The following is a 27,441-nucleotide window of genomic DNA, read 5'->3' on the forward strand; positions in this document are numbered from 1 at the left end:
AACGAGCCATTTGGCCAAAGAGAGGGGGGAACCGATGGGGTCCCCTCGCGCTACAGACCCGATGGCGCGGGGGAAGGCGGCAAACGACAGGGTTCACCGTGTCGCGTCCATCTGAACCGGCTAAGCCCCCTAGGATCTGGAAGGGGTGGCTTTTCCGACTTCCTCCCGCCCCGACTCCTCCGGCCGCTCCGAGGAACGTGGTTGGATCCGAGGCGGGGCCGGGCGGGCAGCGCTCCACGTGCGCCTACCAGACCCACGCTGAGAGCCGGCAGCGCTCCGGCCTCCCCGCCACCGCGGGGCGGGAAGGGGCGGAGCCTTCAGGGTGGGCGGGGCCTCTGGGGCGGATAGAGGCGGGGCTTGGCGGGGGCGTGTATGGAGGCGTGGGCGGAGGGCGGGGCGGTCGGGAGCGCACGTCTGGCTGCCCGGGCCGAGGGGCTGAGTGAGCGGGCAGGCTGGGCTCCGGCTGGAAGAGTCCGCGACCCAAAGGGAGTCGGAGCCTGGGACTCGGGACTTGCTCGAGGTAGGAGGCGAAGCCTGGCCCGGAGGTTCTCCTCACCCGCCCCGCTCGCTGGCCCGCCGCTGGCGGGCTTTACGCCGTGTCCCCGCCGGCGGGGCGGCGGCGGCCGCGGGACGGGTTGGGGAGGGTTTTGTGGAAGTCCGGGAGGAGGCTGCGCTCCCCTCTCCGCGTCCTTTCTTCGTCTTCTCGCTGCTTCGGTTCTGGGCGTCGGGCACCGGGCGGGCAGGTCGCCTCCACGCTTGTCGGAGCTCGCCCACGCCGGGGCGGGAGGATGGGGCCCCGGGGCAGCCGAGTCGGGGAGCGGGGGAGGCGCCGAGCTCCGGGGCCGCCTCTGCGGCGAGGGCGGGAGGCCGGTCGGGGCTGAGGACCGTGTCCCGCGCCCGGGGCTTTGTGCGCCGTACGGGGCTCCCCAGATGACGGGGCTCCCGAGATCGCGGGGGGCTCCTTGATGTTCCCTGGGCCCCCTGGAGGGGTGGGGTGAGAGGCCCCTGCCCGTCCCGCCCGGTCGCGGGACCGGCACCTGAGCTCCACATTCTTGAGGGCCGTGCGCTGTCGCCTGTTGTGTGCGCCCCGAGGCCGGCAGTCGGGCTTTGGGGAGGAGAGGAACGAAGGGACTCCGGAGCTGCTTCTGCCCCGCAGTGTCTGAAAGTGCTCAGTCCAGGATCCAGAGTTGGGGCTGGGGGCACTGGCTCCTTCTGAGAGGGCACCTTGGGGACGTACGGATGGGCAGGGGCAGGGTTTCTGGAGGCTCTTGAGGCGCGCAGGCCGGGCGCCAGGCAAAGGAGACACCAGTCAGCCTTCAGATTCGGGTGTGGACGGCCACCCATGGAAGGTCCTCAAGAGTGAAAATCGCACCCCACGTCCGGAGAGGACACGGCTCCCGCGGTGGGGCGTTTTCTCCGAGGCAGGCATAGGTCGAAAGCCGTCAAAAACAAGCATCTTTGAAAGTTGGAATGAAAGCTGGCAGATTGTCCAGGCTGTACAGTTGTGTAGCTAGAGTCCAAAGACATAATTCTTTCATGTACTTTCCAGCCCCTTTTAATTTTTTTTCCACTTGTGTTTTGTTGTGGTTTTTAATGCAGGAATCAGTTTTGCTACGATTTCCCCCCAGGAGCTCACAGCGGGTGCGATGGGGGGCGGGGAGGAACACTGAGGGTTCTCAGGTTGCTTTGGACTTCAAGCCTGTGATTTCCCTGTACTTATGGATGTGGAGGGGGGGGGGAAGGTACCATGCTGAATTTTCTGTGCAAGATTCCTTCCATTTTTCTCTGGGACCTGGGGATTGTTTATTGGTTTTCTAAGCATCTAATTAAATTTAGTTTTTGCAGGAAATACACTCTGTTGTCACAGGGTGTAGGTTGGGGATTAGAAAATGCTGTTGGAGAATGCTGCTAGTGGCTTCATTTTCCAAGAATGTAAGTCATTTCCTTTCTGTGATTTCAGGGAGTTGATATTTCACAGCATCAAAACTTTGTGGGGAAAATTTTCCGTAACCCATCTATCATTTGAGAAAAAAGCCTGGGACTTTTGGGTTTCCTTCTTTAGAGCAATGCATAAATTTAAGCCCCAGCAATGTTAAAGTACCAGACGTTTTTTAGAATCTGGGGGATTATGAGACTACTGTAGAAAGTAGCTTTTTAACATCCCAGACCCTACAAATGGCCTGCAGGGGAAAGTGGGGGAGGGGATAAGACCAGAAAGGGGCAGGAAAACAGATGCTTTTGGTGGTGTCCTTTGTAGTAGAAAACTTACAGCACCTCATCATTTTCCTTGGGTGTGGTTTTGAGAAATGAAAGTTTTAAGTGAAAAATGAAAAAAAAACAAATGCGAGGCAGCTGCCATCAGAATGCCTTTTCAGTATGTTTGTAAACATATTGGATTCCTGTTTCATATTAAAATGGCCTTTTGGTAAGATTATGAGATGAAAAGGCTCCCCCAGAGGGTATCTCATATCAAGTTATCTGCAGGCTATCTTCTCCAGAAAGTGGACTGGCTGTAATATGAACTAATTTCCTCCCCCCCCCCCCATCCCCAACCCTGGCTTTGGGAAGCCTGTAAGAATCTCTGCGATCTGACACTGATGGGCTGCTCTCGCTCTTCAGTGGTCCTTGCAGTGCTCAAGACATTTTTAAGGACAGGGAGTCTTTCTTGGTTTTCTCACCCTTCCTTTTAGGAGGCAACAGGGGTAAGATATCAGCTTCAAGTACACAATTTGAACTTGCAGATGGAAGGAAAATGCCTGAAAACAAGAGGGGCCCGACGAACACCCTGCTTTTTGAAAACAAAATGCCAAAGTGCTGGGTAACAGTTTTCAGCTACAAGCTCTTTACAGAACTCATTCAGCTAGGCTGTTGCAGATTTTATCCTAGTTTCTGGACTTGGTTTTCAAGTTTAACTACGCTTATAAAGCTTTTGGCTTTAGAACTTATGACATAATAGAACTGGAGCTTATTGGACAGATGCTTGGAATGAAAGTTTCAAGCAGAATTGTTTTTGACTGAGCTGTCAGGATTTGAGTTTAGTATAAACGAGTCTTGTCTCACAAGTAACTTTTTGATAAAGGAATTCTTTGTAGTTTTCAACTTGAGTGTTGAACATTTTGATTCCTGAAATTGGGGAGATTTTTTTTTTTGTTAAAGAAAAACCTGCAAACAATTATTTTATTACATGAAAGCCAGTACCAAGAAAAGATTAATTCAGTCCAGATGTAAAAATGTATGTGAATTTTAGATTTGGATGATCTCAAGTTTTCCCTTTTGTTGATGGAGCTGCCTGGATCCCAGATGGCATTCACAAATTGTCCAGTAGGTAGTTTCCTGAATTGAGAATCAAACTTCATGGACTTTCACTAAAGTCACTTTACTATTCCATAGTTCTTTAAAGGATGGAGAACTTAATGCATGTATGCATACTCATTAATACAGATTTCATAAATGCTGTTTGGTACACGAAGCCTCTTTTTCCTAAGTGGGAAAGTAGGAAACATTTTTTTGTGTATCATTCTGGACAAAACATGGAGGTATTTGCTTTTATTTATATAGTTCTGAGCCTTTTTGGGGGTGGGGTGGGAGAGGCTACATAGAACTTAAACATAGGCCTTGATATTTTTTTGCTCAAGATTAGCTCTTTACCACTTTGAGCCAGAGCACCACTCCAGTTTTTCTGGTCGGTAGTTGGAGATGAGAGTCTCATGGACTTTTCTGTCCAGGCTGGCTTCGAACCACTATCCTCAAGATTTCACCCGCTTGATGATAGTGGTTAGCATTATAGGTGTGAGCCACTAGCCTCCAGCTGCCTTCCTTTTCCCTTCCTCTTCCCCTTCCCCTTCCCTTCCCCTTCTCTTTCTCTTTCTCTTTCCCTCCTTTCCTTCTTTTCATTTTTTAGCAGACAAAAATTTGTGGTTTCAGGCACAGCAACTGATTCTTACTGACTACCATCAACTTTCCATTTCCTCTTCTTCATTCCTAACAAGAAACAGCAAACACAATTTATAAGAAAATACAGTGTTTTTGAATCTTTTTTTTTAAGCTGTATCCCTAATACTAGTTATAAAGGGTATTGTTGTACACTTACAATTATAAACTTTTAGGAAGTCTTTCTATGACTTTTTAAAATTACATATTTTGAGAGTTTGCTATAATATTGTGATTATAATAAAATTGAGGTCAGAGTACGGAAGGAAGATTCTTTGAAGGAATTTTGAGTAGTAAATTTTAGTTAAATATATCTATATCTATATTTATATTTGCATCTATATCTGTGTATCATTGATGTATAGTTGAGAGGTTTTTTTTGAATTATACATTATTCTGGAAAAGAAACTTGGGGGTTGCTATAAAAATAAGTAGAATTGATAATGTGAGAAGAAAGAGGAAGTACAACATAGTATTGGATTTGGGAAAAATTTAAACTTCGAGGGATGAGTAGCTAAAAACAAGGCCAAAAATAGAGAGAACTTCCAATTTTAATATAGGAATTAAAGAATAAGATCTTTTCCATCTAGAAAAAAGGAATTAAATGATCAGAATTGAGAGACCTGTAAGGTCTGTATATGACATGGAATAGGGCTACTAATTGATATTTATCCTAGATATCTTGCCAGTCTTAGTGTTGAATAACCAGGTTGATATGAAGGGACTGGGGGCTTATTAGCCTTCTCCCCTTAGCATTTTAGACTAGAAGCATATTTTAGGAAGTACTAATGATTCTACAAAGACTTAATGGTCACCTGTGGTACCTTGAAACAAAAAACAGTTCCACAGTAATGGCTGAAGTTTTATGAAGTATTGAGTAAATATAAGCAATCTTGCTTTGTATTATCTTCCATGATTTAGTAGTGTATTTTTTTTCTGATGCAAGTTAGTATGCCATCACTTTTCTATACATCTAGTAGTCAGTCATGTAGTATGCAATACAGAGAGACATTATGGAAGTCTTGAGAAAGGAGGAACAAATCCATTGATATGGAAGCTGGTTATATTACTTTAGGAAGAGAAAAAATATGCTGAAATAGATTTACAGAGGAACTAAAGAGTCCCAAAGGAAGGCCATGTTTTTTTCTGGAACTTTTTTAGAGTTATCTGCAGCTCAGAATTTCCCACAATATATTTTTCCCACCTGCATGGCCTTATGTAGCTGACTTCAGTCTATCAAGGGGGAGGGTGAAGGGAAAGTGGTTTTAATCATGGTGTTAACACGCTGTTAAATAGGGTGATTCTGTCCAAATATACCTATGTAAAACACTAAGTTCCAAGTAGATTTTCCACAGGTATTTTTAGATGTTTTTCAATTTTTTTATATGTTAGGTAAAGCAAAACTTCATATTAATTTCTCAGCACAGTTTCATGTAAGAGAAGGATGTCTTCATAAAAATAAATGAAATTGAGGCTGATGATTTTAGCAAATGTGTTGACTTTTCTCCCCTGGCGGTGGCTCTTTATCTGGTCACATCTAATGAGATGTAATTAATTTTCTCCCCACAGGTAACACTTGTGCTTTACAGTTTCAGTAGATGACTTTTTCCTCCTGTTTTGGTCTTTGTTTGCTTCCTTTTTAAAAAAAAAATTATTGTCAGGGCTTACAGTTACATTTGTAAGGTACTGGGTACATTACTTCTTGAACGTTGTTACCCTTTCCCATGTTTTTTCCCACTTTCCCTCCCCGCCTCCAAAATTGTAAAGTTCATTTCCAACATATTGTGTTATGAATATCGCTATTACACTGGTTGCTTTATTTCTTTGAACATGTTATCCAGTTAGAAAAAAAACAGATCAGAAGCATTTACATAAAGTGTTCACATAGTGCTAACCAGCTTTTAAATCAAGAAACAATATTACCAGCCCTACAAACCTTGTCATACAGTCATAACCAAGACAATCCAGTATTCTGACTTTTAAGTCATAGGTTAGCTTTGATCTGTTCTTGATTTAAATGCCATCTAATTTAAGTTGCTATTTTTTTAAATTTTCTTTTTCCTGTGGGAGAGAACTTATTGATTTATTTTCTGTAATATGTCTAATAATATAAACATCAGTGATGCAGGTAGCAGTTCTTTTATTTATGTGAATAAATATACACAGCTTACTCATCTGTCTTATTAATGTGGAGCTAATATGTGGCGTGCATCTTTTGATGGCTTAGAAAGCTTGATTATTTTGCAGCTGAAAAGAGTATAAGCTTAAAGTTAAAAAGAAACAAAAGAAGCTTCAGGAAAGAGATAAGTATTTTTGTTTTAGAAAAGTAGTGTCACATAAACACTAATGGTCTAACATGTCCCACAGAATCCTAGTGTTTCAAAAATATGGTTTGAACAGTACCAGATTTCAACTGAGCATTGGTGATAGAAAGGATATTTCAGCTACCCCATCTTTTTTTTTTTTTTTTTTTTTTTGGTAGGAGGTGGTCTTGAGAGATTGAGTGACTCATCTCAAGTCTCACGGCTAATGACAGTGCCAGAAAAGGAAGATTCATCTCACCCAGTCTAGTTCTCCTGCTTGTTGGAGATAGGCATGAGTATCAGGGCTACTTCCCAGAGTGGTGCAGATTTTTCCCTGTAAAGTAGAGAGTACAGGGCTGAGGCCCAGCCCTCTGTGTTGCAGTCCTAACTTTGAGTCCAGAGGGAGGCACACTGGCCTGGAGCATGCGTATTCTTTTCTGTGTTCTGTATATAGATCCTTTATCTGTGCAGAAAATATGGATCTGTAGTCTTGGAAACTTTCAATTCCTTCTGCTTTGTCTGCCTCTGTACTTCACACAGACTGTTGGGGTTTCTCTTTGCTCTTTACTCCCTGTCTTCCTCTCTTCTGCTCTCTCATGAGACTCTGTATTGTGAGTGCCAAATGAGTGATATCCTGAAGGCTCTGTTGATTTCATTGCTTCATTGATCCATAAATGATCTGAGATGTGCTATAGTTTCAAAGGAATGTCTAAAAAGTTTTCAGAATTGTTTTTTTTTTTTTTTTTTTGCCAGTCCTGGGCTTGAGCTCAGGGCCTGAGCCCTATCCTTGGACTTTCTCAAGGCTAGAGCTCTACCTCAGCACCACTTCCGGCTTTTTTTTCTATGTATGTGGTACCGAGGAATCAAACCCGGGTCTTCGTGCATGCTAGACAAGCACTCTACCACTAGGCCAAACTCTTGCTCTAATGAAGTGCTGCTTATATTAGCATAAAGTGTAGCATATGTGATTTTAGAAAAATGCATAAAATACGCTGATCCATAGGTCCACCACTTGACAAGTTTCTCAGTAAAATTTCTGTGCTCAGGAATGTTAAATAAGGGGCCGGGAGTTTGGCTTAGAAGTATAGTGTTTGCCTAGCAAACTGTGTATGGTACCACATACATAGAAAAGCTGGAAGTGATATTGTGGCTCAAATGGTAGAGCTCTTGCCTTAAGAAAGCCCAAGGACAGTGCTCAGGCCCTGAGTTCAAACCCCAGGACTGGCAAAAAAAAATATTGATGACAACATACAAGAATAGCAGGAAAGAATGAGATCTGTGACATCTGTTTCTTGAATCTAGGTTATGCCATTTTCTAGTCTGTAAGCTTGGAGAAATTTTTTTACTGCTGGAGCCTCTTCTTCATGATGTGTAATAATTGTAACTGCTCTGTCAGATTGTTGGGATTATTAAATGAAATGGTACATGTGAAACAATTGACCTGGTATTTGACATATGGTAAACAAACAAGTAATATTAGCTATCATTACTTCAAATGAAACTAAATTATGTCTAAAAAGATTTATAGTTTTTTTTAGTGGTCTCTGAGCCTTTGTTTACAAGAGTTCATGAGGTTTTATTATATCTTGTTTCCTGATGGCATTAAGCAAGCAACAAAACCTAGTATTTCTTAGTTACAAATATTAGGCAATTAATGTTACTGCATGAAGAAGGCAGCTGGTCTGTCCCACTAATTGATCCACTTAGTGTTCCTAATTCTCTTCTAATTTCCAGTCATCTTAGTCTCCCAGCTTTTGCCTGCTATTTTTTTTTTTTTACAAATGCCACAAAGCAAATCTGCAAATTAAGAAAAATGAAATTCTCTTGATGATTAGTGTTTGACAGAACATTTTTAAACTTAAAGAATACAAGTGACGTGTGTCTTCTGCTCAAGTATCCTTCAGAATTTCATGTGAGTATGTTTCTCTGTCTATCTATCTCTTTTTTGGTAGTCCGGGGGTTTGAGTTTATAACTTTGTTATTCAAGATTATGGCAAATAGCCATGTTGATAGAGGAGAGGGGACGAAGACTTGATTGGAGCAGTTCACAAGAGAAGAAACGCTTACTAGAAACTGTTATTTGCATTTAAATTTTTTACAGTATATTTAATATGTGAGCCCATTTTAATACATCTGATAGGATGGGGACAGGATTTCTGATGTGGGAATGTAAGGGGGGGGTCACAAGGATCTTAAACAGTCCCTGATGGGGGTGGGGAGCCTTTGAGCTTCTCTCTAGTTAATAATAGCTAGTTAATAGTTAGCTAGCTAAAATAATACCAATAATGGTAAGATGCTGGTATACAGATTGTAGTCTCTTTATTTTGAAATGGGAAAACTTTTACGGTTTTTTTTATTATTAAAGAATTCATTAACATTGATTTTTACATCATATTTCAAATGTCATGTTTAACAAACAAGTATTTAAGAAGAAAATCTTTGTATACAATCACTGGCACTTAGGTTGTAGAACATAATTAAAATTAAGCATTAATCTATATAATAAAACATTATGTCTATAGAATATATATATCCCATCATAGAACTTTTATAGTTTTTAGATTCCGTGTTGAATGTCCCTGGATAAGAATGCATCGTAAATGCACTCCTCTTTGTGTTAAGACTGTCTAGTGTTCATAATGTGTTCATTAATTCAACCTATCAATTCTTTTATATGGAAAGTAAGACATGAACTTTATGATGACCACATTTTCAATGGTGCTATAAATTAGAACCATCATTCACAGATTTTATAGTTCAGGTTATAGGTTCCCAAGAGCCAGAACTGATCAAGGAATGTCAACATTTGTTTGTGTGGATCTGTGTGTGTGTGTGTGTGTGTGTGTGTGTGTGTGTGTGTGTCTGAATGTATTTATGTAATTTTGTTGATCACTTTCACATAACTGTCATTTCAAATCTTGTGAGTAAACAGTTCTCATAGTTCTGTATTTTATGTCATAATTACGCACCAACAGTTTTCTGATAATTACCTTTGAATTATAATGCTAATTTCATATAAGACTATCACCAAAACAAATCAAGTCTCTGATACTAATTATCTTTTCTTTGTCTAAGCTTATCGAAACACAAGCACTTAGGCCTTTAATGTCTACTTATTGTTTTTGGAGAATTAAATGCTCCGAGTGATTGGTAGAATTAAAACTTCCTTACCTACCTGCCTTTGAGCCTTGTTGGTAATGAAAGATAGTATTGCATTGAGGAAGCTGCTGATTACAGTGACGTGCTGCACGGGCAAGGGCTTGTCTTCTGCAGTGGATTATACCACGTGCTTTTTGAGAAGTGGAGCTCTACAGATTATATGTGTATTCCTGTTTTATTGATGGCATTTTGAGTGTTTTTTTCAGCTGAAACTTATAAGTTACTTTATAGGTAGTTTAAGTGAATACAAATGGTTTGAAACAGAAATATGTAAGACATGTGAAATACTTTGGCAGAGCAGAGTGTATATACATATATTATGTGTATATACATATATTATGCATGTATATATATATATAGTATGTGTGTGTGTATATATATATATGTTGGATACTAGAGTGTACAGAAGTTACAAACTTTGAAATAAATATTAAGTCTTCTTAATCAGTGACTACAGGATGAAGTCCAGATTTCTTAGCATGGAATTTGTCATACCAAACTAGAGTTGCAAGCCTGAGGCCCACCAGCAAGATTGGCTGTGGACACACATTAGCTTTTAACACAGTGGTAAAAATCATTTATCTGCCAACATTTAAAAATTGAGAAATTTGACATTTTAAAAATTGAATTTTAAACCTTCCCTTGGAAAGACCTGGCAGTGATCCCGTGTATGGGTGTGTGCTTTGCAGTTCTCACAGTTCCCAGAGGACATGCTCTCAGCCCAACATCATTGGAATTTTTCATGTCCACTCCCTTGTGGCCTTCTCCTGTAGGCTGAGGGTTTGCTCTTCTGTGGATGTAGATTCTGTTTTTCCAGTGTCATCTTCAAGTTCCTTAAGCCTAGCTCACTTGTCCTCATTTCCTCCTGTCTAATTCATATTCACTTAGAGTATGTTGTGATTTTCCATCTGGGTTCTACTTCTAGAATTTGGGCTCTATACTTCTGTTCCACACAGTTGAAACCTAAGAACATTATACTTGGATTATATCATTGTATATACATAATATAATATTACACATAAGTTTCTTGAAAGCAAGAACCATACAATGTACTAGTACCTAATGAGTTTACTTTATATAATTTGCTAGACTACTGTTTTGATTTTGCTCCCAGCAGTAATCTGTGATCATAATGATCTGTAAAATACCCACATTTTGTGTAAAATCTACTTTTCAGATTTGTTCTCCTAATATAAAATATGCCAATTCTTTTGAAGTAGCATTTACATAGTCTAAATATTAATCTATTAGATATTTTATTTGTTATCAGTATCCTGGTTCTATTACATAGATGGATAAATGGCTCTTTACTACTTACCATTTTATTATTTTGGATTTGTGTTCTAATGATCAATATTGAATTTTGTTTTTGTTGTACTGTGGTTTAAGCTAAAAACCTCTGACTTGTTAGGCAGGTGTTATATCATTTAAATTATGTTTCTGCCCCTCTTTGGTCTTACTGTTTTTGAGAATAGGGGCTTACTTTTTGCCTAGGCTGAACTGGACCAAAATCCTCTGTAGCCACTGTACCCTCCTTTTTCTAATGAGATGGTCCCCATTTTTCTTTTTACCCAACCTGGCTTCAAACCACAATACTTCTGATTTCTGTTTCTCATATAGCTGGAATGAGTAGGCTACTATGAGCAGCTATTGGTTGAGATTGGGATTTCACTAACTTTTTGCCTCCCTGACCTTGCACTGCGGTCCTCCTGGATTTCTGCCTCTCAAGTAGCTATTATAGGCACAATCCACTAGCACCTAGCCTTAATATTGTTTTAAATGTCTTATTTCCATTTATTTGGAAAACACTGTGGTACTCCTTGAAACGCTTAGCCAGAAAATTAGATTTTAAATAATGGATTACATTATTTAATCTCAGTAAATGCTGCTAGAAAGCAAGATATTATTGAAACTTTACTTTAGTCTAGAACTTGGGACTAGAGTGGGGAGTATGACTACACTGAATCTGAGTTTCTCAACTTTCTCTTCTATTCCGTAACAGTTTAAAAAGTAATCACAATAGACATTTAGCCTTTGAAGCAAATCAATGAAGAGACTTTCTGTAGCAAGCAATGTTTAAAACAAACAAACAGACTTTTAAGAATAGGAGCATTCAGTAAAAAAAAAGGCAAAAATTAAAAAGAACTTTTCATTGGCTATAATTATTGGCTTAATGATAAAGAAAATTAGAAATTTTGTTTCTAGAATTTACTGCTTGATCTTTGAGTTAAATGAAAGTAAATGAAAGACAAAAGGAAAATAGAAATAGTTCAGACATAGCTACCATGGAAATAACTTTTATGGAATGATTATAATTATTTCAGAAAGTCTTTGCAGTAAGACTCCCTTTCTTCCTGTCTTCCTCCACTTCCCCTACCCTTTCCTTTCTTTTAGTGCTAATCCTGGGCCTTGAATTCGGGACCTGAGCACTCTCAGGGTTTTTTTTGCTCAAGGCTAGTGCACTACCACTTGAGTCACAGGCTCCATTTCTGGCCTTTTGGAAGTTAATGGAAGATAAGAGTCAAGGATTTCCTGTCTAGGTTGGCATTGAATCACAATCCTGAGATCTCATCTTCCTGAGTAGCTGGGATTACAAGTATGAGGTACCAGTACCTAGCTTTTTTCATGGCTTAAAAAATAGACTTATTCTACCAAGAGTCAAAAGAGATGTATTGTACCTTGATTTAATAATTTCAAATCTTGTGACTGAAAGATAGAAAAAAAGTTATTATCTTGGTGTGATGTTACATGGCATCATAAAAAGAATCTCAGTAGTAGAGGTGAGCCAAACACAGTGGAATTTTGTGGAGTTACATCTAATTTATCACAGCGGTCAGAAGTGCTATATGTGTTTTCTTCCAAAGTAAGAGTTCTGTATTTACACAATCTATCTAAATATAGTGATAAAGTTATTTCTTGCATAGCTTAATGTCATGCTGAAAAAACTCAACTGCAGTGGTGCCATTTAAAAAAAAATCTCTGTTAAGGAACTTGAGTTACTTATAATTATAGAAAGAAAATTAACCTATTTTAAGAATGACTTAGTTCAACTAACTGAAGACTTCCAAATGTGATAGTAAAAATATTTAAGGAAAACAGATTAGACAGTGGTTTGTAAAATGTATCCTGTCATGAAGAATTTAAAGTAAACTAAGATTTTTTTTCTAAATGAAATCCTTTGACCCTCCAGTGTCACTTTGAGTCTAGATTAAGCAGATCCTTTGTAACTTACTAAATTATATGCTTTTACAGGTGCTTAGAGAAGTATAGAGAGAAATTTTCATGTATTTTCAGTTGTAGAGTAAGATCTAATAGAGAAAGCTAATGAAACTAATTTAAAACATAACAAAATATTCCTTAACAACTGCTTAGTACTACCTTGAACTACAACTATTTTCCTGACCAGAAAGTTTTCAAGTGTTTGTAATCAGTATATTATAGATGTAAATCAAAATGAAGGCATTTTTACCATATAACCTATTTTTCTGTTGAGGAGATTGAAATAATACTTTACCTTGCATTGGAGGTGTGGCAGGCAGTGGGATTTGCTTGAGGGCTTGAGTAGGTTAGTTATCAGAAGCAGTCTTCCCAGTGCTTGGTCCTGGCCCAGATGTGTTACAGTGGTGACTTCTGTGTATGATTTTTGGTCTGGTATTGCTGAGGTAACTTACTATAGGCAGTAAGTATCTTGAAGACAGATGGAGGCTGCATTTTTTTTCTAATTCTTTCCTGACCTCTAGAACACTGATGGCTCTTGACATCAACCAAGCTTGCTACAGCTTTATTGTTTCAGATCTGTGTAAGGTGAGAGAACTGTGAATGGATTTAACTTCCAGCAAGTCAGGTGTGATCTGCTGACCCATGGAGAAAGCAACTACAAAACTGTGTTACCTCTGCTTAGTAGGATGAAATTTGAGGATCCTGGTTGGATTCTATCCATGAAACTCCCATCTCAAATTAACCATCAAGAAGCTGGTCTGTAGCTGTGGCTCAAGTGGTAAAGTTCCAGCCTTCAGCAAAAAGGCTGAGTGGCTCATAGCTATAATCCTAGCTACTCACAATTCTTAGATAAGAGGGCCGTGGTTTGAAGCCAGCGGAGGCAGAAAAGTCTGCAAGACTCTTATGTTCAGTAAACTCCTCAGAAAAAGCTAGTGGTATTGTGGGTCAAGTGAGCTACCCTTGAGCAAAACAGAGCTCAGGGATAGTGCCCGGGTCTTGAGTTCAAGCCCCAGGACTAGCAGCCAATCAATCAATACATACATACATACTAAGGGGGAGCTGGAAGCCTTGAGTTCCAGCCCCCAGTAACAGCATGCATATGTGCTTCCATGTGTGTGCTCACATACTCCTCAGTACCACATACACAGAAAACGCCCAAGTGGTAGAGTTGTAACCTTGAGAAAGCTCAAGGACAGTGCCTAGGCCCTGAGTTCAAGCCCCAAGACTGGCAAAAAAAAACAAAAAAAGCCTAAGTGTTCAGTTCCAATGTTGACATTGAAAATATATATTTGTTGCTTAAAATTTCAAGTCTATGAAAAATTGCAAGTGTCCTTCCTTTAACAGGCAAAAAGATCCTAGGATGAGCTTGAGGTTTTTTTTGTTTTTTGGTTTTTTTTGATTTCTGATTTCTTTTATTTACTTTTTAAAAATATTTTTTATTCTGATTAATAAAAGGGTTACATGATATTTGCCAGATAGAAGGTGCATTAATTCACATACATTGATACCCATTCACATGTCTTGGTCCCCATTACCCTCCCCCCCACCCCCAACCCTCATCTTGTTTTCCCCCCTTCCCTATCCAATTTCAAATAACCAAATACAAATATATCCAATATATCAGATAACAAAGTGAGATACTGTAACAATATGATATAACCAAGGGACAGCAAAAGAGATGAGAGATAACATAGTCAAATGCAGAAATAGAAATGATGTGTGCTTTTTCAACATTAGAAGGCATCACTTTTTAATGACTTTGGGGTTATTCTAGGCCTCCAGATGAGAAAGATTTCTTTAACATGAGTTTGTTTCTGTAAGCCTGTTGAAAGTTCAATGTGCACATATTTTTCTTTCTTCTTTCCAGAGGTTGACCAAAGGACAAGCTTAAATCCATTGAAAAATCTCATTGAACCATCCTTGCAGTTTTCCTTTTTTGGGTGGTCACTGGCTGTGTTACACTTGTCCAGCTGTCCTATTGTCCCTGAGGAAGAGCCTAAAACTGACTTTAGTCTCTGACCATTTGAGTTGATGTGCATGGCCCTGTATTGTAGAAATTAGATGATATGGGTATCATTTCTAATATAGGGTTTTATACTGGTCTACAAAAGAAAAAAAAACATTAGGATTGTTTCTAAATAAAACTACCACTGTGCCAGCTACCTCTCTGCTGTCCCTGACTTCTATTTTCTCAACCTTTTTTCTTTTCTGTTTAACTACCTATGTGTCATCTATTATTATATGAACAAAAAATAAACTCTGCATGAGGTGTCTCCTATATTGAATCAAAAAACTAGTAGAAAAGTAACTAAAATGATGTTGTAGATACTCTTTTTCATCCTAGTATATAAGTAATACAATTAATTTTACTCATATATGTTTTTCTTCCAAACAGTATGAATAAAGTTATTTGTAAGTACCTTTGTTAATGTAAACCTTGAGCAAGTCAGAGAGTACTTTCAACCATAAAAATTCCTAAACAGAATGTTTATGGAAACCTATATGTGGGATATGGGGAATGACTCATGGAAGAACTCTTTTTTCCCATATATTTTTATTGTAATTAATAGAAGTGTTACATTATATTCACCAGATAGAAAGTTCATTACTTCACAAACATTGATACCCTTTCTCATGTCATGGTCCCCATTCCCCCCCCCCACTCATCTTGATTTTCCCCCTTCCCTATCCAATTTCAAATAACCAATTAAGCATATATAAAATATATCAGATAACAAGGTGAAATATTGTAACAATATGAGATAACCAAGGACAGCAAAAGAGATGAGAGATAACAGTACATTAAGGACAACAATCACTCATTATATGTCTTTTGTTTCTATATCCTGGAGGTCCTTACATTTAGCATCATACTTATATGGCCTCTGTATCTAGATTTTGTTCTATTGTAAATCTCTGTTAGGAGAGCCCAAGTTTCTACTGATTATGACAAATGAGGGAAACCATTGAGCCTATGTTCCTTTGAGTCTGGCTTACTTCATTATGGAAGAACTCTTGCCTAGAAAGTATAGGACCTGTATTCCATCCTTGCTGTGGGAGGGAGAGAAGGAAACCTTTATCTGGCTCTTCCAAAGTCTTGACTTTGAGCAGATTACCACCTCTTCAGAGTATATTTTGTATTTATATTATCTAAACATATATTCATATACTATACAGACATACACATGTATATATGTATATGTACATTTAGGTTTAATGTTGACCTGGAAAAAGAATGTCAGTTTTTGTTGTACAGATTTTCCAAAGAATGTAAAGATTGAGTTTTGAAGATTAGTAGTAAAATACAACTATGAAATAGAGCATTTTCCTTGTGGAAACGCATCAAAATGACATTGATTAGACTCATAATAGAAAAACTACATAGTCCATTCTTGGAGATGTTCTACTATAAAATAAGTTTTCAAAAGTGGATCTGACTTTAAATTTTCCTAAGTGTAGTTGGAAACAGCCATAGGCATGAATAAGAATTCTCTCATTAAAATCATCACTCAGATGTTGAATTCTGCTATTTGAGTGAGGCCAGGGATCATGAAGTGTTTCTAGGGAACAGGCGATATGACCACGTTTAAATCACATCTGACAAGTGCTTTGTAAGTATGATACAGATGCCCCATGTCCATTTACTACTGAAAGCATCAACAGAAAAAGAGTAGAATTGTCGTCATATACATGTATCAGCCTAAAGCAGGTTCTTTAAACTATGGAAGGAAATGGGGAACCCTTATAACTATACTCATTGGGGTCTGGGAGTTTGGCTAGTGATAGAGTGCTTGCCTAGCATGCACAAAGACCCAGGTTCGATTCCTTGGTACCACATACTTAGAAAAAGCCGGAAGTGGTACTGAGGCTCAAGTGGTAGAGCTCTAGCCTTCAGAAAAATCCAAGGACAGTGCTCAGGCCCTGAGCTTAAGCCCAGGACTGGCAAAAAAAAACAAAACAAAACAAAGAAAACCAACTATACTCATAATGTTATATGTATGTGCATGGATGCATATTTATAGGGCAAGGATGCAGCACATTTTCCAGATAATCCAACAAGTCTAAAACACAATAAGAATTAAGAATCATAATTTCTTAAAAATTAGAGGAAAATAAACATACATTTCACTTTATAAGATTTTTTAGCATTATAATAATTCATAGCTGTATGTGATTTTATAATTTTTATAAGGACTTTTTACTTTATTTTCTTTGATTCCTGAAGTGGTAGCTTCCATTTTACAGATAAAGAGGTTGAATAACGTAAATGACTTCACACTTAAGCCTAATATGGTTCATGCTCCTAATTTCCAGGGGCCTGAGCATTTTGTTTCTTGTTACTTGTCACTCTGTTAATAAAAGCATTTGAGTTCAGGGCCTTAGCATTGTCCTTGGACTCTCTCAAGGCTAGAACTCTCCCACTTGAGCCACAGCACCACTTCTGGCTTTTTTCTACGTATGTTGTATCGAGGAATCGAACCCAGATCTTCATGTGTGCTAGGCAAGCACTAAGCCAAACTCCCGGCCCATCAACCTATGTTCTTTAAAGAAGCTCACACTTTTTTCCCCCCTTCAAGATGAGGGGTGGAGGTAGGGGAGAGGGAATTGGGGATCAAGACATGTGAAAGGGTATCAATGTATGTGAATTAATGCACCTCCTATCTGGCAAATATCATGTAACCCTTCTATTAATTACAATAAAAAATATATGAAAAAAATAAAAAAAAAGAAGCTCACACTGGACTTAAGTGATAGACAGTTGGCCTGGAGCACAGAGAGGCTCAGGAACATTGCCCAAGCCCTGTGTTCAAGCCCCAGGACTGGTAAAAAAAAAAAAAAAAAGTTCACACAGGTCTTAGGTCTTATCATCTTAGCTACAGGGGAAGATCTTTTCAGACATTTCCTGTTTTCCATAATAATAAATTTAACCTGACACAAAATTCCAAAGCACTTTGTGTGTGTGTGTGTGTGTGTGTGTGTGTGTGTGTGTGTGTGTGTGTGTGTCTGTTTCTGTATATCTTTGTCTACATGTGTTGATTTGGAGCTTGAACTCAGGACCTGAGCACTGTCCCTGAGCCTTTTTGCTCAAGCCTAGAGTTCTACAGCTGGAGCTGCAGCTCTATTTTCAGCTTTTTGGTGGTTAATTGGAGATAAAAGTCTCATGGACTTTTCCTACCTGAGCTAGCTTTGAATCACAATCCTCAAATCTCATCCTCCTGAGTAGCTAGGATTACAGTTCAAAGCATTGATTTAATCTGCCCAGAGAGAGTTGTGTGTCAGATTTTGCACTGTCCTTTGATACCTTGAAAAATCCTTTATTAGGATTGATTAGAAAAGGGAAGTTGAAAGTGTTTTGAAATAATTACACATTATACATTTATGGATTAGTTATTCTCTAACCAATTTTGTGATCTCTTTTGAATTCTGTAATCTTTAAATTAGAAGTAAGAAGGCTATGAAATAATGCCAATGTTTTGTGGAAGCATTTCTACCATAAGCCTTTCTAGAGTAAGTTGAGTCACATATGGGCTTTTGCAAATAAGCTACTATGAAAATATCTAGAGTCTATTGTTTCATTCCAGACTCATTTATGTGCCAAGTACTTGCTGAAATTCAGTCATTAACAAAGCATAGGCACATCCAGAAACTAGAAGAGTGATAGGAAGATAGAAAGATAAACAGTTATACAATGTAACAAGAGAAATGCTACCTGTTTAAAACCAGTTTGTTTTTCTTTTAAGAACACATTATTTCTGTTGCTCCATAATTCTTGCTAAGTACTTAACTTTGGTGAACACAAAAAGGCCAGCCATTGCTTTTAGGTACATCCTTGAAAATTACAGTCGTTTTCTGAAAGTGACCATGACGTCTTACATTTCAGTTATGAACTTATTTAACCTTCTGAATCCATGGATTTAACCAGTCCAGACTGTTCCACTTGGTTTATACCTAGCTTCATGTACAAAAAGAGATTTGAGGTAATATAGTATTACTTAACATGTAAACAATATTAGGGAAGAATGTAAAATGTACATTCATTACTTTTTTTTTCTTTGCCAGTCCTGTGGCTTGAACTCAGGGGCTGGGCACTGTCCTTGAGCTTTCTCAAGGTCAGCTTTCTACCACTTGAGCCACAGCACCACTTCTAGCTTTTTCTATGTATATGGCACCAAGGAATCAAACCCAGGGTTTCATGCATGCTAAATAAGCACTCTACTGTTAGGCCACACTCCCAGCCCTCTTAGGTTTGTTTTTGTTTTGTGGTACTGAGGTTTGAACTCAGGGCCTCTTAAGAGTTTTGCTAACCATGTGCCATAAGTTGAGCCTCATTCCCAGCCTTTTTGTTAGTTATTTTCCAGATGAGGTCTTCATATTTTTCCTGGAGCCAGACTCCAGTAGCTTCGATTACAGTATTAGAGGTAAAGTGCATGAAATAAGATGTAGTTTTGGATAACAGCAGCATTAATGTCAGCAAAGGTAATTTTTGTGATAGCAGTATAGTCAACTCCCTGTGGTTTTGGCACTTTGGACCTTCTATAGGTATTCAGTATAAGTAAATTTGCATACTGTTTGAATATAGAACTTTACATTTATGGATTTTCTTCCACAGTCTCCTTGGAACCATATAACTGTGCGTTCCAAGGGTCCACGCTACGCCCTTACAAATAGACGTTGGTTTATAGGTTATCTAGAGTGTGTATTTACAATTGACATGACCAAAGTGAAGTACTTTCATGCTACCAGAATCTTTGTTCCTAATGGTTTTATTCACTGAAGTAAATAAAACTCCAGGTTCAATTGAATGTTATCTCAAGAAAACTGTCTTGTCTTCATATATTTTTTTGGAGGGTATGGGGGGGACTATTTCCAAACTCTGGTGAGATTGCATTCACTTCAATGATGCTTTTGTAAGATAAACTTCTTAGAATGTATTGCATCCCTGATTATTGAGACCTGAGTCGAAAGTTAAAAACCACTAGATAATATACCATTTGTTTGTAAATCTTCTATCTGAGAAAGAAGACTCTTAGATCTCCCTAGTAGAACATTAATTCCTAGGACTAACATCATGTTTTCTTAATTCATTCTTCCAAATGTGAAGGCCATGAAGAGAAATAGATATTCTTCATTATATGTTCATCTCCCTTTCTACCCTACTGCTGGGGATTGAACCCAAGACCTTAATATGTTATGCATGAGCTTTACCCCAGAGTTCCATCTCCTGCCCTGACACTTTATTTTGCAGTGAAATTGAGGCTTGTAAGTCAAAGCAAAGAAACTAGCTTTCTGTCCACCAGTTTATACAGAACTCACAGTATCTATGACTTATTGAAACTGAGGTCCATTCTAAAGGAAATCTATTGGGACTGGGAGTTTGGCCTAGTGGTAGACTGCTTGCCTAGCATGCATGAAGACCAGGGTTTGATTCCTCAGTACCACATACATAGAAAAAAAGCCAGAAGTGGTGCTGAGGCTCAAGTGCTAGAGCTCTAGCTTTGAGGAAAAAAATAAAAAACCCAAAGACAGCGCTCATGCCCTGAGCCCAAGCCTAGGACTGGCAGAAAAATAAATAAATAAAAAAATAAAGAAAATCTATTTCAACAGATGACCCTGTAATAATACTATGTTATAGAAATGAATTGAGACTTATTACATGATCAGCTTGTTAAATCTTCTCATGGTCTATTTACCAGCACAATACACACAGTACCACTGGTAATAATTAAATAGATTTTAATAAAGAACTCACTCTGGAAACCACAAAAAAAGAAATATAGTTAAATGGTTTTCCTCTGGGTCGTTGGCAATTGTTGGCAGAAGATAGGCTTATTGGGAAGAACATAAGTGGAGAAATAGGGTACAGTGTGCCACTAATGTTGGGTGGTGGTCCTGCCACAAGTGATGGCTGACCCTGGAATCGACTACCTGTCCAGTTCTTCCAGAATGAAAGTCTAGCATTTCCAGTTATTAAAGCCATATAGAAAAAGAATACAAAATAGTATTGTAAGGTGATAGGGTGATTTCTGGGTTTTGTTTTTGAGGGTTTTTTTTTTGTTTCTTTTTCTTTTTAAACTTTAACTTTCAAGATTGAAGTATGGTTTCATTTTTCATGGAAGATTAATCATTTAGTGTAGGCTAAGGTATAATTTTGGTTTCCTTCCTCCACACCCTTTAAAAGTTAGACCTTAAGTCTCTCTCACAGCATCAGAAGATAATTGCTATAAGAAGGAATGTCTCTCTTGACAATGTGGAGGGGGAGGGGAGCACATCATACAACCAGAAAACCCAATGAACAGGTGGGTCAAATGGAGGTGACTTGTCTGAGCTGTTCCATGACTCACCATTGAATTTTGTAAGCTTCACATATACCAGTAGGCCCAGAGGTTCGCTCCATGGCTGTATTTCTGTTCCTTTTAGAATCAGTTGATAATGATTGAATTGACTTTGGTCTGAATTTTTTTTTTTTGGCCTGAGAATGGCATGTAGGAAGTACATGTTACTCTATAGGTAAGTGCTACTTGAAAGTGAAATGCCACTAATGATTTTTTTGGTCAGTCGTGGAGCTTGAACTCAGGGCTTGTGATTGATCACACTTAATGGAGAAGCAAGGGTAGCTTGTTGTTGAAGGCTTTGTTAGGATAGAACATGTTTGATACAGAGTGGATACGATACATTTGATAAGGAATTGCCACTTGACAGTGAAGCTATATGAGGTAAATATTTTATGAAGCTATAATAAAGAAGGCATACATAAAAATGAATACTTATGTCATTTCTATTTAGTTCTTTTAAAGCCATAAATCAGAATTCTGTCTTTATAAGCATATGTGTGACAACTTTGTTTCTAATTTACGTAAAAAAAAAACCCTTAGGGTGTGTTGAATAAAGACTGTAGCATATAAAACCTTGTTAGAATGTTCTGAGAAATCTTTCACTTTGAAGTCTGAAGATTGTGCTTTTGATCTTTTTTTTATTATAAAGAGTGTCTGACCTCATGCAGCTCACTTTGCACTATTCTGTGGTGTGTGTGTGTGTGTGTGTGTGTGTGTGTGTGTGTGTGTGTGTGTGTGTGTGTTTAGGAGATAGAGGGGAAGAGGCAGACAGAGACAGACACCGTCATGTAGGAAATGCTGCTCATTGTCTCCAGATAACAATATAGTTTCCATAACTTATGTGTATAAGGGCAAAAGGTAGTTATGGCTTATCAGCATTTGTTGCTTGACTTAGTTGTTTTTGTATATTTCTTCCTATTTGAATATATAAATCATAAACTTTCTGGATATTAAAGTAAATGATTTCCTACCCACTTGTGGTTTCACATAGAAGAAAAATTCTGTAAGAAAAAGGCATGTCTGGGGCTCCAAAATGACTTAGATCACCATAGCCAGGTCATCCTCTGTAGGTTTTTTTTTTTTAAACCCATAAAATTTAAGGGCTGTGAAAGGGTGAAATTTTCTTTTGATTGTACTTTGTTACAATGTTCCCATTTAGTAGAAGATAGAATCTCAGAAATTAGTGTCACTGAATTTTCCTCTGTAAGAATTCAGTAACAATACTAAAAACTCTAAGATCTTTCTCATTTCAAAGCCATAAAAATGGTACATATAGTAGGTAAAATAACATTTTAGAACAATAACATTATAAAATGTTATAATGACAGCATTTGCTCTACTTTTGTTATAGTTAAACTCCTCATAAAATACTCAGTGGAATCACCTACAAAATGTAGCAGGCATTTTTAAGGACAATTTTATAATGTATTTATGAAAAACTTTTATATTAATTTATATATACTGAAATATGTATCTTTTGTTTTCAACATCAAAATTGTGCTACACTTTATAAAAATTTCAAATATACACATAGGATGTGTTTATGATACTGTGTGTGCATTTAAATATGTAATAGTGAGAAAAGACATTACTGTGTTATTGACCTTAAGAGAGTTTCCCTAGAGCTTTTGAAGCTCCTCACCCCTTTCTGAAAACCCCTAGCCTAGCCTCCAACCCAATACCACTATTAGAATTTTGAGATTAATCATTCTTTGCTTTTCTTTATGGTCTTACCATACATATGCATTTCTACGTAAATATTATTTTTATTTTGAACTTGCTATTTATAGAAATAAAATCACATATATTACATAATCACTTATATGCATTTTTGTTCAACATTGTTGTTAATGTAGCTGTAGTTCTTTCATTTTCTCTGATAAATTGTTTTCATGTAGTGTCTTTATGCCTTCATTAATGGATTTTTGTGTTTCTAGCCTGTACATGCTATTGTTGCTGTTAAGAGCTATTTAATGAAGTGGAAAATTTGCATACAGTGTTCTAAAAAAGCTAATAACTTCCCAAATCATTTATTCAATGTTTCTTAAAAGTATTATACTCCTTTTGAAAAATATTAGGGAAAATAACTGAAGTTAATGTTAAGATTCCATATACTGCGTTCAAACAATGAGAATCTCATAGCAAAATCACTATTTTGAGAACTATGATTCCTGTGTCCGAGAATTGAGTATAGGTCCCATGAATGAAGGAATCAAAGATTTCATTGTGGAAAGTCGAAGCAGATGCTTCTAAGTCAGAGGATTTTCCCTGAGAACAGCACTTTTTGTTGGCAGTGTCATGCTAGAAATTCATCTTGGTTGAAAGGAATTTTTGTGTGTGGTTGCTAAATCCAATATGACTTTTGAATACAGATGGCTATGAAAAGAAAGTTTCTCTAATTTAAAATTCATGGAATTTTTTTCCTTTGCCTTTCTTCTTGTTAGTATTGCTTGTCCAGTATCTTTTCTCATCCCTCAGGTTCCAAGGGTATCCAGGTTTTGTTTGGATGTCCATACACTTCAGGAAAAGTTGATCCTACCTCTAGATCTCAAGTTGAGCTTATTTCTGCCCGGGGATATGACCAAAGACGTTGAATCCCAATGAGCATCAGTTTCTTGCATACTGATTGGTTTGGCCTCTCCAAGACATACATACTAGCCTTCAGATGGAGTTGCTTTTAAGGTACCAGGAAGCAGTTAATTCTGGATGATATTGTAAGCTGCCATATCCCATGAGGCCACCAACCACTTGTAGGCTCCAAGTTAATTAAGCTTTATAATTTCCACTTATAACATGTAACTTGTCTTGCTATTTAACTGCTAAGAGTTATCATTTACATAGTGCTTAACTTGTAAAATGTATACTATTACTATTTTTAAAAATATGAAGGATGGGCTGGGAGTTTGGCCTAGTGGTAGAGTGCCTGCCTAGCATGCACAAAGACCCAGGTTTGATTCCTCGGTACCATATACATAGAAAAAGGCTGGAAGTGGTGCTGTGGCTCACGTGGCAGAGTGCTAGCCTTGAGAAAAGCCCAAGAACAGGCCCTGAGCTCAAGCCCAGGACTGGCAAAAAAAAAAAAACAACATATATATATATATATATATATATATATATATATGAAGACAGAGTAAGAGGTAAATGGATTTGTCTGAGGTCCTATACTAGGTCTCCAAGGCTAGTAAATAGTGGATTAGTTAGTTAATGACTGGGTAAGAGTCAGAGCTAGGCAATTTGGCTTCAGATGCAAGTTTGAGTTAGATATACATAATACTACTTGCTACTTAGTGTATTCTAACTAATAGATTTTCTTATATGATCTTCTTTCACATGAGTTGGCTTAAGCTAAAACACATGGAGACTGTGGAGAAATAATTTTGTTGATGGTGGAAACTCCTCATTCATTGCTTATCAACTAAATTTGGAGAAGAAAAAAAAATCTTACTTATTTTCCTAGAGCAAACTTAAAGAAAATATTCACAAAGATATGATCAAAGCTGACTTTCATTGCTGGGGGAAGAGAGGGTAGAGGGGATATCATAGAGGACCCAATTTTAATCTTGTTAAGGTATGTACTCACATTTTTGGTAAATAAGACTAAACAACTCTTTTAGCTTAAGGGCCTATTACTCCAGGCTTTAGAGTTGTCAAGATATGGACAGAACCAGTCCCTGAGGAAATTTGGATTCTGTCTTAATTATCCACGGAACATGAAGATGTTTTTTTCCTTAGTTAATGGATGGTGGATGGGATAGTATGCAAGAAAGGATATTCTAGACAAAATGAAAATGATCAAAAACTTGAATATTGGAAACGAGGCTTGAGGAAACCACAAAGATGAATTTCACTAACTTACAACGTGATTTTGAAAGAGGGTCACATTCAGGATGTGTGGAACCAGTGGTAAAAGATTATAATGTGTTGACTTTTAGATGTTTTCTTGGGGAGATAGTGGGCCATAAAAGAAGGTGGTAGGGTGTGAAACCCATGATCAGATATGCAGTTTACTAGGGTCATTTTGTTAGCATATGAGGGATGGATTAAAGGAATTTAACAAATTACAGAACAAACTTAAAAACAAAAACCATGTGAGAACACAGCCAGGATGTATGTATAGAGAGAAGAAAATCCTTAAGAAGGTACACTAGACAGAAGAAATGAGATTTTTTTTCTTACTAAGACACAAATAATTTTCACTTATTAAAGATCACTTTTGTTATCTTCCTTTTCTCCCAACTTCCTTAGTCTTTGTGTTCAGAAAGATTGCCTATCAAAATAGTTTAAGTCATTTTTTTACTTGCTTACTTGCTTTCTCCCTTTCTTTTTTTTCATTCTGGCATGCCAAATTAAATGTCTAGCAAAGTAAGCACTAAGAATGCATGAATGTTACTTATATGAGTGATGTCTTGGGTAAATACACTATTTCTATTAGGCTTGTTGAAGATTTCTGTAGCTTTTATGAACTTTAGGATGGAAACCCTTATAGTAGCTGATTAACAGAATTATGCTTATTACTCTTCAGTTTAAAGAGTTAGCTAGAATCATGAGTTGGAGAAATATGTTTTGTTTTGTTTGGGACAGTATTAGGATTTGAACATAGGGCTTAGTATTTGCTAGACAGGTGCCCGATCATTTGAACTATGCCTCCAGCTGCAGGAACATTTTTCTCTTCCTTCTACCTTTCTCACATCCATCTTCAAAGGGAGTTTCAATTTAATACATCCTGTGTGTACAGTGCTTGAGGATTAGTCATCCTTCCCATCATTCCCCACCCATCACCTACCCCTCCCCCCATCGGTTATATCAGATTTCTTTTTTGGCAGTTGTAAGGCTTGAACTTGGGACCTAGGTGCTGGCCCTGATCTCTTTTTGATCAAGACTAGTGCTCTACCATTTTGTTCCACATCAATAGCTCCATTTTTCTGGTGGTTAATTGGAGTTAAAAGTTTCGTGCTTTCTTGCCTGGACTGACTTTGAACTGCAGTCCTCAGATCTCAGCCTCCTGAGTAGCTAAAATTACAAGTGTGAGCCTGTAATTTGTTTTATTTTCACATGTATACATTGAATATCATAACTATATTCATCCATCTTCCCTTTTTCCATTCATCCACCCCCTCCCAATCAATATGTATTTTTAAAAAATATTTAGTATAAGAAAAAGGATTTTGTTTCTTAAATTCCAGTATCATTACCTTTTGCCCTGCATCTGTCATCAAGTAAATAAAATTGCTATGATCCAAGGAAGAAATAATGCAAAAAAGAAAGAAAGTTGATTGAGTTAGCATAAGACTTTGAAGTATATGGCATTGTGTTATGGTACAGTGCTGTGTGATATCTTGACTAATCTCCACACAGCTTTTCCAGATACTGAAGAAAGTGTCTTAGATTGCAGACCACTCTAACGTAGACGTATTAGATAGAAACTCCTTTTGAAGAGTGATGAGAGTAAAGATGGGAAGGAAGGAGGGAGAAAAGGGAAGGGAGGGAGGAGGGAGAGAGGAAGGAAGGAAGAAAAGGAAGGAAGGAAGGAAGGAAGGAGGAAAATGTTCCTACAACTGGAAGTATAGTTCAAATAGTAGAGTACATGCTTATCCAGTGTTTAGGTTTGCACAAAGGAGCAAAGCCATGGACCTTTTGATGGATTCAAACCTCTTTTCTACTTTTCCAGCAGGGCCTGAATCTGTATGACTTCTCATTTTTGCAGTTGTTTCTTCTGTCTGCAATATAAAGCTATTTCTTCTACATCATTTAGCCTTATGAAATGTAATTATATGACTTCTTTTTTTTTTTTTTTTTTGCTAGTCCTGGGCTTGAGCTCAGGGCTTGAGCACTGTCCTTGGACTTTCTCAAGGCTAGAGCTCTACCACTTGAGCCTCAGCACCACTTCTGGCTTTTTTTTTGCTATGTATGTGGGGTACCGAGGAATCGAACCCGGGTCTTCATGCATGCTAGGCAAGCACTTTAACCACTAGGCCAAACTCCCGGCCCCATTATATGACTTCTTGTTTTTATTGTATTACTTCTGATTCACCCACAAGACTGTGAACATTCCAAGGGCCAAAATTCAGAAATGGTGGTTAAAAACAAGTAAATTACATGAGGTTGCTCCTAATTGCTTTGACATTTAAAACTTTTTGAAAACCAACATGATACTTGAAGAGTTTCTTGTTTAGGTATGTGGATTTTGAATTTTCAGATTGTAGATATCCAACTGGCTACATCTACGTAGATGCTTTTAAAACCAAAAAACCTGAAATCCAGAAATACTTCTGGTTCCAGGAATTTTAAAACTTGTGCTTCTTCATTGACTAAGGAGAGTATTGATATCTTCTTTATTTTTGTCTTTACTCATTGACTTAGGGGATTTCTTTATTCTTGCTATCTCTGTTCTAAGGTAATTTTTAGCTATCATAGATATTTGTGATTTGAAGGCAATGTGTTGAGTAAATGTTTGTACATTGTATTTAATGCATGACATTTGGATAATATAGTCCTAT

General features: G+C 38.0%; 1 protein-coding gene across 3 annotated transcripts in view; it reads left to right on the top strand.

Moving 5' to 3' along the window:
- The first annotated feature begins 417 nt into the window (after positions 1-417).
- The window catches only part of Frmd6 (FERM domain containing 6), a 71,965-nt gene continuing 44,941 nt past the window's right edge, over positions 418-27,441 (top strand). For 2 of the 3 annotated variants that reach the window (XM_090345088.1, XM_090345090.1), the window contains exon 1: positions 418-520. The gene's annotated coding sequence lies outside the window, so the exon portion shown is untranslated. Of the gene's footprint in view, positions 521-1,739; positions 1,933-27,441 lie in introns of those variants that run through there. The other variant, XM_090345089.1, reaches the window with a different exon arrangement.

This window comes from Megascapheus bottae, chromosome 14 (assembly GCF_031878675.1).
Source record: "Megascapheus bottae isolate mThoBot1 chromosome 14, mThoBot2.hap1, whole genome shotgun sequence".
NCBI lineage: Eukaryota > Metazoa > Chordata > Mammalia > Rodentia > Geomyidae > Megascapheus > Megascapheus bottae.